This window comes from Pezoporus flaviventris, unplaced genomic scaffold, assembly GCF_033815535.1.
Source record: "Pezoporus flaviventris isolate CSIRO_AGI_PZ_B2104156 unplaced genomic scaffold, CSIRO_AGI_Pfla_v1 ptg000045l, whole genome shotgun sequence".
Classification (NCBI taxonomy): Eukaryota; Metazoa; Chordata; class Aves; order Psittaciformes; family Psittacidae; genus Pezoporus; species Pezoporus flaviventris.
The window spans coordinates 24664271-24681218 of record NW_026892593.1 but is presented as its reverse complement, the minus strand read 5'-3'; the positions used below and the strand labels follow the sequence as shown (position 1 = coordinate 24681218).

The 16948-nt window shown below is 35.3% G+C and overlaps 1 protein-coding gene across 7 annotated transcripts in view; it reads right to left on the bottom strand.

Annotated features, from left to right (window-relative positions):
- Positions 1-16948, bottom strand: part of IMMP2L (inner mitochondrial membrane peptidase subunit 2) — a 628424-nt gene that overhangs the window by 480187 nt on the left and 131289 nt on the right. The gene's annotated exons all lie outside the window — the stretch shown is intronic.

Sequence of the window (16948 nt, the reverse complement as noted above, 5' to 3'; positions counted from 1 at the left end):
TGCTATGAAAGTTCTGGGTAACAGCTGACAACATGAGGCAATTGTCACTAACCAGCACCTCACATGAGCAAGTTTCCAAACCAGGTGCTGGACTTCAGCCAAAGACAGCTTCGCCAACCTGTGAAGGATCTCAAGCTTTTGGTAGAAAGTCCGTCATATTTATTTCACTTCTGAACTGCCAGCCCCCTGGGCAAAGACATGTATGGGATCTGTCATTCCCCAATACTTCACAAATTTTAAGTGGAAGAAAATTAGTTCATTCTGCCAAAAATGCACACCTTGTGGTATTATTCGCTGCATTTAGTGACAGAAACATGAAACAGCAACCTTCCTATCTTGCAGTTTAGTCTGGGTTCAAAGTGATTTCTTCATCCCAGTTACTGGCAAGTTTCTACATAATTTGAAGAGATACCCAGGAATGACATGCATTTTTTTTAGACAAGACCCACTTCTCCCACAAAACAAACACTGACTTGTGGTAAAAGCATTCTTTAGATTGCCCTTTCTTAGCTGCATTTCTGCTTCTAGTGACCTAAATTAATCCTTGGGTTTCCCACAGTTCTTAATACCAGTTACTGTTTCAAACAGGACATCCTTTAGGAATGAAGTCCTTTTTGGCACAGTGCTAGTCGCTGCCAGGTAAAAATACTTTTTTGAATAGTACTACCTGCTGGATGAGCCCAAAAATGTAATCTGGGCAGCACTTCTAAGCAGAACATACCAAATACGTATCAAATATACCCTTTAAAGCCAGCTTTGCTAGAGATTAGTTCTAGGCCCTTCCTACCCTTTTTACGGCTTTGATGCCCTTCAGGCCCATCATTGAGTAATTCAGCGTGCAAAGCTTACAAAGGCACTTTGGTGGCCAGGTTAGCTTCCGGATGCCTTACTGTGCTGCAAGATCTCAGTCAGCATCTGTGGTGAACTGAAGCATGTGAAAGAAAGTAGCAAGTGAAAAGGTGAAGGAAGACAGCAGCTAGCAGTTAAAGGGACTTGGCTGCTGCCATGCTTATTTACACAATAAAATGCACTTCCAATGTGCATTTCACTTTCATAGAAGTGAAAAATCACTGTGGCTGTACATGAGATTTTCATCCTTAAATAAAATATGACTTCAGAATTATTCATTATGCAAACACATAACTGAAAATAAGAAATGCACCTCATTAACAGCTCTTCACAGAACAAAAATGTGATGATGGACATGATGGTAATTTATTTGAGGTAAATGATCTATAAATGTGACTTGCTAGGATGTGGGGCATCATGACAACAGCCATTTTCATCTAAGACTAAAATATCTTCTGCTTCCAATTTTAGACTGGAATATCACCAGCAAGGAGTCACATACTGATATTTGGTAGTTTCACTGAGTGGTTCATATAACTGAAATGTTATTTCCTCTCATCTGATTCCATCAAATAACTCAGAAAAAAGTAAATTCCAGCACTGTTCATGTTCCCAAACAGCAGTAGCTGAAATGCAGTTTTTCAGAGGCAGAAGGCTTTGTACACTATCCTAGTGGCATGTTAAACCACTGTGTCAATTAGTATTGTAATCTACATCATCTACTATGTCTCCCTCCATTTCTTTTTCTTCTCTCTCTCCCCCTATCTCTGTCTTTAATGAAAAAGTGAAATACTGCTACTGCCTGCCAGACAGGAAATTAGCTCAACATTAAGGACAAGTAAAATTGCACTAACACGCACTAAAAAGAGCATAGCTATTTTCTGAGTTTTTCTCATTGCTTTTCTACTCTGCTGCAGAGAAGTTTGACTAAACCAGTAAATAAGTAAAGTTCAAAATGGTCTGATCCAGACCACAGCAAAGTCAAGGGAAAATGTCTCAACATATTTAATTTAGACATGTCTGCCACAAACTCCAATCTCAAAGCAACTTTGAATTACTGTCAACATAGGTGGTACAACTGTTATTACCATGAGAAGCTCATTGCCACAGGATGTTTTACAGACCGAAAGTCTGAAGAGGTACAAAAGAGACCGCCAGAGCTAATGAAGGCTGGATATTAAGTTAGGTCAGAGGTATTAAACAAAACAATAAAAATGCAACCTGTGGCTCAGACAGTCCCTGAAATCCTGTCTGTTGGAGGCAAGATTCACCAGGGGAAGAAACACGTGGTTATTCTGCCATATGTTATAGTTTGAGCAGATTGATGGGAGTTTATTTTGGTTTTAAATACTGTTTATGTCTTCATTCTGTCAAGAAAATTCCTTATTTCTTCAAACCCACTTACTGCAGGCAAAAAATAAAAGTAACAGAGTCTGACAAAAATAAACATGAACCCCATAAAATGCAACATTTGTGATGCTTTCTTTTTTAGTTTTGTTGGGTTTTCATTGATTGTTAGTGGTATGGCACAAATAAATGGGGCGTTCTGCTAGTAGCAGACTTATTTTTTCCTCCTTGTAACAAATTCAGTAAATAATGTTCCACATATTGTGACACCAAAAGCGCTGGTGCTCTTCATCTGTTCTGAGATTGTTTCAAAGAATTATACTCAAACATCAAAGGCTGTTTTTCTCGACCCAAATTTTGCAGAGATATAAACCGCTATAGTAGATTAACTTCAACATTTCAAGTTATATACATGACTCATTAGGTTTTATTTAGTGGACATTTCTAAATATCAGCTTTCATGAGGTCTGTGCTTATATTTTTTTTTTCCTTGTAATTACCCACTGAATTTATTTCAACTAATTTATTGCTAATTTGTCAAAATAAAGAATGACAGTAGAATCAGCAACTTTGTACTAAACTGTACATCCATTTAACACATACAAATGTTGACCATGGAACTATATTTCTTGTGTTCCACGAAAACCATATTGGGATGAATTTTTCAGGACTTCAGTCTTAAAAGGACCATTGACAGCAATATATTTTTAATCTCCCTCCATTCACAGGTATATAATATAAAGTTTATAGATCAGAGATTACTTTTGATTCAAATTCTGGCTTCTGTGATGAGCAAGACCTACTTTATTGTGTGTTCTTGCCTATTTCGTCCCTTCAAGCAGAGTGAGTCAGGCAAAAACCATCTGGAGGCATGAGAAGATTGTGCCTTCATAGTGGCCAACTGAGAACCAAGGAGCAGAAAGTCCAAAAGGTAGTGAGGGATGGCAGAGCAGGAAGTGCCAAGGGGAGAAGGGCACATGCGACCAGCCATCAGAAGAGAAAGAAAATCAGTGAAGATCACAGGGGATGATTCAGAATTTTCTTCACCCCAGAAAGCCATGTAGTGGTTGAAACCAAGCATGGGATGAACGAAGGAACTACTTGCAAGGACTCACTGTACATGGAAAGTAATTTTGAAACCCTGTTTATTTTGCTTTGCCTAAGCTAGCCGTGTGGTTTTGTTGGTTTTTGTTTGGTTGTATTCTTGGGGGTTGGGGGAGGGAGAGGACTGTTGCATTCTTCTATTAAAAAATAAATAAATAAAAACATTGTCAGTAACCTGGATTTATGAGTTTAAAAACCTTTTGGTCTTTTTCAGAAGCTCTCTACAAAGAGAAGGTCAAGAAAGATTCTATTCAAAGCTCTGTCCTTTTCAGGGAACCACAGGAGTTTGCCAGATTTTTTCTATCAAATCTCATTTCATTAAGATTTCAAGATTATATTTTTATACATTTTGTGGATCTACAATTCATAGACTTACACAGCTTATGGAGATGTACTTTACATAGAGATCCAGAAAATTTATAAAGAGAATTTTATAGATCTATACATTTTACAGATAAATTTTCTTGAGATAAATGAGAAAAGATTTTTTATTTATTTGATACCTAACACTTATGCCAGGAAGAATGAATTTCAGGTTATATTAAATTTTATCTTTGTGCATAATTTTCCCAGAAGGGATTATGTCTCTATCTGATTTAATGGATCAATGCTGAATGACAAGAAAACATATAGTCATCCAAATTTCTATTATATTCAAATAGGATATTATAAAAAAGTTACTATAATGATTAAGATTATAATTATAGACAAGATATCATGCAGATGGAGAACAAACATTAATTCCACCTGAAACTTAAACAAAGGGGCAACAATAGTCTACACATACCACTCAAAAATACACAGCAAACATACGGACTCTAAAAATGAAACATATATAGTGAGCTATATTTCATGTTCACTGAATAACTAGAACAAAGTATGTGTGCAGCTCAGCTTCCTAACTCTAGAGGAAGGGTTTAGATACTCAAGGAATCTTCAAAGTGAAACTGAATCTACAAGGGCATAATGTGGGAAAATAGTTTAGAACAGGCAGTATTACAATTTTTAGTCACAAAGGAAATCTAAGAATATGTCTCCATGTGAATCCCAATAGAGAGAGAGCAATGTCAAAAAATAAAATAAGAGACTGAACATGCAGATAGAATAAATATCATGCCAGTATGTGAAATGACTGAGAACTACAATGATCAAAAAGGCTCACAAGAAAATACTTCCATAACAGAAAAAAACTGCCCTACAAGTTAAAAGGACAAATAATGTAATAGTTATTTTCCATAATTTCTATTAATGATAGAAATTGCTAAAAAAGGACGTAATTTACCTGTCACACCAGAGTTTTGTGAACTGCGGTTATTGTTCATAAACTACTCCAAAGTCAAAACAAGCTGCTCAGACACTCATACTGTTATTAAAATGCTTCTAACAGCCTGAAATAACAAAATGGTTTCGAGGGCTTTCAATTCAGATGACCAACATCATAGCTTTGGTGTCAGTCTCAGAGTTGCCATATATTTTTCTTGTAGGTTTTGGCACTACTTAACATACAATCTACTCATCCTGTTCTGTTTCCATGACTTTTCCTTGTATATCCCTAATAGTTCTTTAATTCTGCTGATTTGGAGCCCAGCTCTAGCAGAGTAAGTTACCACACAACTATGCAATTTTTCCTATATGTCCTCTTCCTCCTCCAGTTTTTAGAATAAATAAAACAGCTCTAAAATACTAGCTAAGACATCAATCCTTTCTCACATTTTGTTGTTCAACATCTGCCTGTATAAGTGGCTTCCCCAGCATAAAACATAACTATAGATCCATAGCACAGATGATGATAAAAGCTAAAATATAGCTCAGGATCAATCTCAGAATTGCTATAAATTTTTTTTAGAAAAGAAGAATTTCTATTGAAAAGACATTTCTAACATTTCATTATTTGTTTTCATTCAAACAGGAAAGAATAAAAGTTCTTGCAGAAGAGAAATTCCAAAAAAAATTCAGTTAGAAATATAAAAACATAACCATTTTGAATTATTGTAATAAAGAAATAAAATTACCTTCGAATGAGACAGGATAGGCAAATTAATTCTAATATGAAATTATTATCTTTTTATGTAAATCACATCTTTTGTTTTTAAAAAAAACTTCTCTTAGGTTTCAGAAAATAACCTCAAATCTGTATGCTATGAGTACTCTATGTATTTTTTATGCATAAACAGTTCTTTCATTGCCTAGAGGTGATAAATCTTTTCGTTAAAGAGCACAGCACAAAAATTTTATTTGTACAAATATTTGTGCTTTCTTCTACACATCTGATGCACATCCAAGATTCTATACCAAAATGTTTGCAAATATCCAATCATCTCCTGAACCATTGCTTATCACAGTAAACAAAGTGTTTGGGCAGAGGAAGAGTCTTGGACCGCCAAGACAAGATATCTCAGTCTTGTCGCCTAACTGGCTCCCCTTTCTTCTCCTGAAGAGTTCCTGCATATTGACAGACCATGCTGGAACATATTTATTGCCAGCTTTCAGTACTGGACAGCACAAGGCTGAAGTGGAGGCAAGAAATGTTGTACAGTGTAAAAGACAGAATTCGGATAGGAACTCCTTCATGGGCATTGCCTGTCTAAGGCATGAAAGATGTGCAGCTAAAATAAGAGAGCACAGGCCCTGTGCCTTGACATACAAAAAGCAACGCACCTCGCAGTGTTTTCTCTAGAGCATTCAGAAAAACAGGCTAAGTAATGGACAAGAAATTACTAGAAAAGCAGCTTGGAGGAAAGGATATGCATCCTGCCTCTCAAGATACTGAGAATCACACTTTCCCACCGTTATCATAGGCAGTCTTGTCCCTGAGATGAGCATCGAATTCCTGACATCATGCAATACTTCTTTTTAAAATCTCTTAATACCTAAATTATTCCTCCTCCCATTCTTTTTCACAGCTGTAGATACTATACATAGCCCTTTAACTATTTTTTTTATTGTAGTTCCTTGGCCAAAAATTGATTCCAGACTTCATAGCCCAAACTGCTCAATACGATTTTTAAATTTTATCCACTGCTTTCAGCTTCCTATTACACTTCATGCCAACCTGTTTTAACCTTTAGATCCTCAAGAGAACAAATCAAATATTAAGCCATAAGTCACTGCACTGTTCTTTTTAACATGTAATTGCTAGCATCTCTTTAAATTATGCTGGCTTTCTGCCTTTAGCAGCGTATAACCAAAAGCCAAGAAGGTCAGAATTTTGAGAGTACAATCTGATTCACCTTAAGCTGATTAACTTTCAAAAAGGGTACTTCTGTAGTGAAGCATTTCTATAACCATGCGTGTCTTGAAAACATCGTCACAAATTTCTCACTTCACAAATACTCTAAAAATTTTTTCGCATGTATGTGGGACCTTTCAAAAATTGTGATAAGGTTATCTTTCCCATTTTCTTGACCTTCTGTGCTGGCTTATATGACAATAATCATCTATCTACATGAAATTATATTAAAAATAACATCAGATAAACGAAAAGTTTTAACCCCTAATAACCTATATTTCAGCATGTTCACAATGTTATATTCAATTCATTAAAGGAAGTTAGCTGTAGTCACAAAGCTGTGTGCTCTGATAAGAAGTGACTCGAATTTGGAATATCAGCTAATGCAAATAGAGAATTTTACATAACACCACTGAATATAATCACTACTTTCATGTTGAAGCAGCTAATGATACAGATTAGGAAATAAAATCTGAGATTACACTTTAGTCACCAATTTTAAGTTCAACAATACAGCTGAGAAGTTTTATATATCTTCCTTTTCTCTTTAATGAACCACAACTACTCGTGTACTGAAATGACCTAATCAGAAATTTTCTTCTATCTGCAAAAGGCTATTTTTCTAGCCAGTACTTGTTAAAACAACTTGGTATTTAATATCTGTCATCTGTTAAAAGATTTAAAAACTTACTTGGGCAAATAATTCAAAGTTTTACTCTTTACACTTCATATGATGTACATATAAAAAGTCCCTTTGTTAGGGGGACTGTCTGAGCTTATTTACTGTGATTTTAAGTGATACAGACAGGAGGAACTGAAATCCCATTATTACCTATGGAATATCTGATGTACTTCGGAACTGTATTTTATCTGATGACTGCTACCACTCATCTTGCACAAACTGGGCTGACAGACAGACAGATTCTGAAGGCTAATACCACAACAACGTAAAGTTTCTATATACATTAAAAGACAGGGAAGAGGGTTTCTAAGATCTTCTGACAACAGAAAATGAGTATTATACTAATTAACTATAATAGACTCAACAATTTACCAGATTTTAGATCAAATTTTCCAACCTTTGGTCAAATGAAAATTAATCTTTACATCACTCAATCCATTGTTTAATTGGTTTTAAATGATAATTCTGTGTTTTATGTTTGCTTGTTTACATCATGTTAAATTGAAAGAAAAGCAATTTTATTCCAAAACAGTATGTAGAACATATCCAGTTATCTGCTAAGTTTCATAATGAACAGCAAAGAAATTCAATATAGACTAATTAATAGTCCAAGCCCCCAGTTTCTGGGTAATTACTGCGCATTTGTCACACCTAGTTTTCTTTAGATTTGTTTTCCTATATTGCTCTTTATAGATAGCAAGAGTCTTTAAAAGAATAGGTTTTTTGTAAGCTTTACATTCATAAATGCCAAAACCAAAGAATAAAGTCTTGATGCACCACAGCTTGTACAAATTATCCATTCCATCTAGAGCAGTCTTCTCCTCACCACTACGCTCTCTTTTATTTCTTTCCTTGTCTGTCACTATACCTTCATTAATACTCAGACAAGGTTTGCGGACACTCCACGGGTTAAAATATTCAATAGATTAGTTCAGGTAGTCATATTAATGACTATATTAATTTCAGGAGACCTCACCTTAGATATAAACCCCACTGCAAGGCATAAAATGTCACTGGTTTATCCTCTAAGTAATCCAGCTCTATCAGGAAACTGGCTAGTAGTTTTAATGAAATGGGACTCATAAGGTTTTATTACTTTTACAATGAATGCTTTTCTGTTTTAGTGCCTCTTGGAAGGAGTAATTTAGCTTCCCGATTTATACACGACTTTTTATCCTTCACAACTTGCAGGTTTCAATGTTACATTTCTAACATTATAAATACAAATGCAGATATGGAGGCTTTAATAAAGCTATGGAGTTCTTTTCACCAATATAGATAATAATATTCTGAATATCATAGGAAAAAAGGAAAATTTAATCACTTTTCTAGGCTGATACAGCTAACATTTTTGAGCATAGAAGAATATAAGCTTTACAAAATAGTTATCAGTGATCATACTGAGTTAAGCAATATATACTGTTATACATTGGATTTCACTGCTTCTCTTGCTCTTCAGATTTTCTTGGGAAAAAAGGCATTCTAATATATTTTCCCTATTTTAATATCCTGGCCCTTACTGACATCAGTGAGAGTTTTACCATCAGCTTCTTAGATCCCAAAATGGAAAGATGGAATATTATATTTGTATAAAATGAACCAGGAAACTAATACTGATTTCAAGAAGAAAAAAATAAATTTCCTTCCTATTCCTTTTTTCTTTCACCATGGTTTAAATAATTAAGATCAGAAATTTAAAAATATTGCTCCTGAAGCATTATCTAATTTTGTTTAGTTTTGTTTGGTTTTGGAATAGACAGAAAGACGTGCTCTAATATCACAAAACGTGTTTTGTTCTCTGACTTTGTCACAAGAGTAAACAGGAAAAGAACAATATTTTTGCACAAACTGTTTTTAAAATTGTGAGAAAAATTCAATAAGTAGTGAAATTTTGGCATGACCAGACATATCCTAGTAAACAATTGTCCATTGGAAATCTGAAATTCTGCTAATTAATTTAGGGAAGGCAAAGCTGTCAAAGCTTTCAGGTATGGTACCCTGGTATAAAACCCATGAACACTTATATTTCCCCTTGCTCTTTTCAGTGTATCTTACTGACATGATGTCAGTAAAGTGTTTATAATAAGCTGAAGAAATTTTTATAAACAGATTAAACTTTGGCTCTAAAAAACTAATAAAAAAGTTTTTTTTCCATTTTCTTATAACAGGGACATGAGAGAAAGAAACAGCAATTTTCAACAAGTGCATGCATCCCACTATTTTTGCAGCACTTGAAGTGGCAATAGACTGGCAAGTTAAAGACTTAAATTAGAGCAGCATTCACAACTACACAAGTTGTAACAGGAGCTGGCAATAGGAACAGATGCGTCGATACATGCCACCTCCAAAATAATGGTGAGCAGTCGCAGGTGTAACTTCCATACAACACATCAGAACATTATGGAGTTCACGTATGACACGAGAGCAGAGAGCTATTTATAAAGCACTCACTAGCTGCTTATGAGCAAAAATGTATGTAAAAAAGAAAATTATTAAAATGAAATTTAGTAAAGCTTCAGCATGAGGAAATCCTGAATTTCATACTTACCTTTCTGTGGTTTTCTGGTTTCTGTTTTGTATTTTAGTTCAGGGGTTTGGGTTTTTTGTTACTGGTTGGGGTTTTTTTTAATTGTAGCTGTCTAATGAATTTGGAGGTTGCTAATACATTATCATTACTCAAAAAACTAAGCTTGGGAGCAATAGATTTTTTTTTAATTAGCTATCTTAAAGTAAGTACCATTATAATCATCTAATCATCCTTTGAGGCAGCTTTATGTATAAATGCTTTAAACATTCATTGCCTAACTACTGGGGGCTATGCCTTAGTTTATGTACTCTACAAGAAAATAAAATGAGTGTTTATGCACTTAAGAACATGCATGAACAGAAAATGTCAGAATGCTAAATGCTGTAATTTTAAGTCTGTTTTTCTCTCAACACTTTCTAAAGCTTAAAGAAATAAACTAACTTCTAAATTTAAATTAAATATTTTTAAAAAAGGCTTTGTGTTTCTGTTTGATTTATGTAATTTACACTGTCTACACCTGCTTATTCCCCATAAACCTGGAATAATGCCACTTTTCAAACGACTGAGCAACTTAACTGTTAATGAGTAGCCTTTAAGATTTTCATGTATACATCTGCCTCTATTTAATATACCAGTCTTTCAGCAGAACTACTTCTGAAAAAGCCTCTTAGTGATTTTTGAGAATTACTGGTGTAACTCCTCAGCAAAAAAGAATGTTGGACTGCAGCACAGGAAAGCACAACCTAGCTAGTGCGAGTATCAACACTGAAAATGCAAAGGCACACACATTAGCAGCAAGCCTGCTGAGGACTCGGTACAAGTTGGGGATGCTGGCCAATAACAAAGCGTGTGCCAACATGTTTTTATTAATAGGCTACTTTCAGCAGATTCAGGAAAAGGTGAAAGAAATCTATCCATTGGTGTGGCAATCAAACCTTCATGTGACCTTCACGTATACACACCCTAAGAGGGTGAGTTTAACATAGTCTTATTTAACTTGATGAAGGCTTAATGTTTTAGGTATGTAACAAGGGTTACCACAGATTTACATGCAGATGGTATGTGTTTCAAATTAATAACACTTACAAATGAACCCAAACAAGTATTTTAATAGTCAGTTTACATTTTTAAAGACTATGTCCAATAATATCTTTATGAAACTACAATTTGACATAGCATGATCATTTTTCTATATTAAATATGATGCTACCTTTGTACTTCTTTCATACATTTTAAAAACTCCTGGAATTGATACCAGTAAATGTTAGAATCGTTTAAATATTATGTTTTAAGATTGATCAATAGATCCACTATCATTGTTTTTTATTTAAATGTCATTTAAATGTAAGAATTATCTTTGGCTAAGATAAATACTTTCTTCCTAAGTCGTCAGTAAAGCAAGGCAAATCTTCCTAAACAACAGATATATTAGGACATAAATTTTCTCATTCGCAAATCACCTTCACTGTATTAGATTAGAATTTTGCACAGAAAATACTTGTATTTGTTTCTTATTTATTTTTCAGCCAAGATCTTGCTAATAAGTATTCCTTCCCCATTCCCAGAATTTTACCAGAATTCAGACGTCTGAAATCCACATTCTTTTGCAACCAAACTGCCTCATTTGCTTTTTCTATAGCTACCACTCTTGTTTCTTAATGCTAACAGCATGTTTTAAATACTATATAAGGTACCAGATACAACTCACAACTCCAACATACTGGTAATCAAAACAAGTTAATGATTTTGTTCTTACTGGCTGTTCTATCTATTAGAAGGCCCTCCCCAGGAAAAGACTGGTCCAGAAGATAGATTCTGAAAATCTCAGTATTATCCGGTTTGGAAGCCCATAAGCAAAAAATAATGTCTATTTATGTCTCATCTGCTCTCCTCCTGGAATTTAACGCTGAAGACAGAAAAATAATCCTAGTTTTATTAGCTGACAGGTAACAGCTTTATAAATGAAAGAGACATAACTGTGATTTGTGGACAGCTTGGAATACAGCTGATATTAAAAAAAAAATCTTTACTATAAATGCATTTTCTGCCTAATACAATTTTATGCATTACATATATTCTAAATAAAGGAAGGTGAATGCTTCACTGTAAGCAAAGTACAACTCAAGCTAAAATAGGTCTATCAGAAAAAAAGAACTGCTTGGAAGACAGATCATTTGACTTCAGAATGCTTAATTTAAACCTACGCTATCCAACCACTTAAATAAGAAATCTGAAAGAACATATGGAGTCCATCAAGTAATGCAGTTTTCTAGCTTTTTTATTTTTAGAGGAAAATATCTTCTTTACTTAATAGAAACCAATCTTCTTTCATTATTATTTATATCAAGTCTTTATAACATTGATAAACAGGTGCACAGAAATTTCATTTGAGAAGCAAGAAAAGCAGGCCAAAACTGCAAGAGATACTTATTAAATATGATTCTTGCATATAAATGCGATTCTTTCTATATTGAGTTAGAGCAATAAGATGGACAAACGTGCAAAGCATTTTAAATTATTAGATCAATGATAACATTTCCTCACCAATTTACCACAGCATCGGCAAAACTGATCTGGATCTATTCCCTGAAAGTACAAGACTTCTCTTGCTTTAGTTTGACAGTATCTTAAAAGAAGTAGTTTGGATGTAACAGGATGTGTTGTTGACACATTCTAACTTTGGATTTTCAAATAGAATAACAAAATAAAATCAATAATAAGATGCTTTTTGTTTCAAGAGCCCAGGTTCTAGGCATTATTGTTCGGAAAAAAAGAAAAAACAAAAAGAAAAAAAAAGAAAAATAATTCATATCCTATTGAATTCAATTCTAAAAGTTTAGTCAAACCAAACTAATGATCAAAACCATATACCATCATCTACAGCTATTTGTCTGTTTTTTTCTTAACTTTAACTATATTCAGGTGATACTTCATTAAGACATGTAAGCAAACCAAGCATTCTTACAGTTGTGGTCTCCATAGTTTCATCTCTTAATGAAATAGATGTCCAAAAGCAAACATTTGTCAATGTCCTGTCACTTCTCTATTTTAATAATAAATTTTTATTTCCAGTATTCTGTCTTATGCTTTAATTACCCATCAGAGAGAGAACAGCTTATATGCACATCCATTTACATTCAATCCACATAACCTGTCAAATTTCATGAAATATTTCGTGAAAATAAATGTACTCCTCCTGAGAGAAATGCAGATCTATTGAAGCTGTGCCTGTAAGGCTTATATGCTTTACAGCATTTCCTAAATTCAGAGAAACAATTGAGCAGTGATCCCTCCATCAACACATGCACATATATCAGAATTCGAAAAGTAACTCGCCTTTGAAAAACAAATTAGAAATGTTTTTCTTCAACGCCTCACAGCAATTTTAAAAACAGTATCTTTACTCAGCTAGAATGCCAATAATACACATCGCAAGCCATGAATGAGGACAAATATTTAACTCAATAACTTCACTTCTGCTACACACAAACACCTTGGCAGGGTTTTTTTTTAATATTTTTATCAGTTCTCCTCCTTTAAGAATTTTTAATGTTACCATTTTCATACAAGCCTGACATTGTACCTCAGTGATTTTTTTCCTTTTTCATTAAATCCATATGAATCATCCACTCCCTGCTATTAGTCAAGGTAGTCAAAACTTATTGACAGCTTTTTTTTCCAAGGCTGCATGTGCTTCCAGAAACACCTCCTCAAGTGAAGGTCTTCCTTATTTGCCCCACTGAGATTATCTACAAGCTGTGGGCTATTTGCATCACCAGCATTACACAGGTTAACAATGACAACCACCACTGACACTCCCAAGGGATTGTCCTGATGGATCATTTGGGACCTCCTTGAGAGAGATAAAAATCAGCAGCAACTAATTTCCAGCAGAATCTTGGAAATCTGAGAAATACATCTCCTTTGTCTCTTCAGGTACATAATTATGCTTCTCCTAGTGTGCACTGCAATAGAAAATATCCATGAAGGACCAGTAGATTCTCTCAATACTTAAAGAGCCATGAAATGCTATGCCTTATCTTTGAAAACAATAGTATGTTGTGTTATCAGCTGTTTCAACCCATAGGTATGTACCTGAACTACTTTAATTGAAGGTGTAATATTAAAGGTCTGACCTTTGGAAACCACTTGGGGATTATTCACACCAACTACTTTATATGCTTCACATGCATATGTATCCCAGGCTTCCTATATAGCCATTGAAGCACATTTCCTTCTGTCTTTAGGCAATATAATGCCATGTATTATCAAGCCAAATGGATTTGACCCTTACGTGGGTACTCAGGGAGAAGAGGAAGAACTTTAAAAGTGAACACAATGGCCAAATGGCATTGCCTTGAAGACAATAAAGTTACAGCAGAAGATAGCAAACTTGCAGCAGCATATCCTCACACACTGATCAGCAGCATGGCAAGACCAAAGACATATACTTCATAAAGTATACTCAGCAAAAATTAATGTTTTAGAAACTGAAATGTTAGAGAATGTTCCCAGTAAAATGTTGCCTTGTACTACGTTACTATGACAGGCTTCACTGGCATAATTTAGACATTAAAAAACAGACTGTTAATTCTATCACAACCAGAAAGACTGAAGACAAAGAAATGTTAAGCCCTGCCTGTGCACTTGCAATTTTTTACAAGTAATCCAGACGGTTTTACAGCTTGCTTCATAGTAACTGTAGGAGTCTAACAAGCAATCACTGTTCTATGGCATTAAAACATCTTCTCTAGTAACTACTGAGGCTGTTAAAAATACTAATAACACCCACACACCAGAAAAGACTCAACCTACTTGTAAAGCCTAGAAAGGAGTTCACTCCTGTTCTTCAAAACTAAAAGTGATAACATGGAAAAGAAAGAAGTTTCTTGTGTTTTTTCTATCTTGAAATGTATACTCTAGACTCGTATTTTGCAACAGGCAAAAAGGAAACATAAAAAAAGAAAAAAATCTATGAAAACTCAAGAAAAAATTCTGGAATTGGAACTCTTAAAGGTATTTCAAGATAAAAGCTATATTCTTTCAAAATAATACTTCATAAAGAGAAAAAAAAATCTTCAAGATGTAGACATTTAATTATCTTTGCATCTGGGTACATATTACTTCTGCAATAGCTGTTCCAGTACGTGACATCTTTCTCTTATTTCAGTTTAAATCCTAAAGTTTGTAAGAATTACAAAAATAAGTTCAAAATTCCATGTGACTACCAGCCAAAACATAAAATATATTTTCTTCTGTTATTTTCTGCTTAATAATGACTTTAATAATGTTACTAAAAGACACGAATTCAACGAGTTTTGCATGCATGACATTCACATGATGTAATACTTTTTGTTAGAAATAGAAGCCACACATGATAAACTGTAAGAGTTCTATTTGAAAAAAAAGTCAGCTAAACAGGTCCTCCATGGAGGGCCGAAATAAGCACTAACTCAGGGATAAGAAGCCACATGTGAAGCCTCAGCAAGAAAGCTGAACAGAGAGGTTCCTAACATAAATATATTATGGGTGCAATCCTCAAGCTGCTGGGACAGGCATGTGTTAAGCACCACAGTAGCCTCCAAAAGGCCAAACAGCTGAAGAACTTCCAGTGCGGATGGTGGCATTCAGCTGACGAGTATGTCAGTGTAGTGAGAGCACTGGTTACTGGGGCATTGAGGAGGCTTCATAATGGTAATTTCTCAGTAGAAACTGTCCAGGACTGACTGGGTTTATGAAATTAGATGGATGATGAGGTTTCTCTAATTGTGGCCCCACTGTGAATAGTAAACAATTTCAAAACCGTGAGGTTCAAATTTTCACTAAAACACAGAATGCAGATCACTACATAAAAAACATTTTTATACAACATAAACATGCCTAAAATATATTGTAATACACTATGTTACAGTTCAAGAATGCATTTATGCCAATAAATAAATATGGGAATACTATTAAAGTCAATGCAAGACTATTCACTAACACATATCCAGTGTGAGATAGCAACAAAATTATTGCTACTGTTTCCATACTTCTTAACTCAGGGGCATTGAGAAGAAGAATCCAGCCATTACAATAACATTATTGCTTAAACGATTACAGGTCTCTAACCTTCATACTCTAATATTATTAGAATATTGAATCTCCATTAAAAAAAAATCACAATAGGAAGCTTTCATCTATGGAGTTACTTTTTATTTCAACACCCTATCAGAGCATGGGAGAAAATAAAAAAACTAAAATGATGGGAAAAGCAGAGAGGATAAGGAAAATATGGTGTGGTGGGTTGACCCTGGCTGGACAACAGGTACTCACCAAAGCTGCTCTATCACTTCCCTCCTCAGCTGAACAGAGGAGAGAAAATAGAAAGCTCATGGGTTGAGGTAAAGACATGGAGAGATCACTCACCCATTACCGTCATGGGCAAAACAGATTCGACTTGAGGAAATTAGTTTAATTATTACCAATCGAAATATGAGTAGGATAATGAGAAATAAAAAAAAAAACCCAAATCTTAAGAATACCTTCCCCTTAACCCTCCCTTCTTCCTGGGCTTAACTTGACTCCCAGTTTTCTCTGTCTCCTTCCCCAAGCAGCACATGGGGACAGGGAACAGGGGTTGTGTTCAGTTCACCACAGGTTGTCTCTGCTCCTTTCTCCCCAGGGAAGGACTCCTCACACTCTTCCCCTGCTCCAGCTTGGGGTCCTTCCCACAGCAGACAGTCATGGATTTCTCCTGTGTGAGTCCTTCCCACAGGCTGCAGTTTTGCATGAACTGCTCCAGTGTGGGCCCCTTCCATGTTTGCAGCCTTTCAGGAACAGACTGATCCAGTGTGGGTCCCCTATGGGGTCACAAGTCCTGCAGGAAGCCTGCTCCAGCATGGGTTCCTCTCTCCACATGGCCACAGCTTCTGCCAGAAGCCTCATCCAGCACAGGCTTTCAACAGGGTCAGAGTTTCCTTTGGGCATCCCCCTGCTCTGGTGTGCAGTCCTCCATGTGCTGCAGGTGGAGATCTGCTCCACCATGGACCTCCATGGGCTGCAGGGGCAGAGATGCCTCACCATGGGCTGCACCAACGGTGTCTGCACATCCATTTCTCTTACATGTCCTCACTCCTCTCTTCAGCTGCTGTTCCACTGCAGTTTTTTCACCTTCTTAACTACATTATCCCAGAGGTACTGCCACCATCACTGATGAGTTCATCCTCAG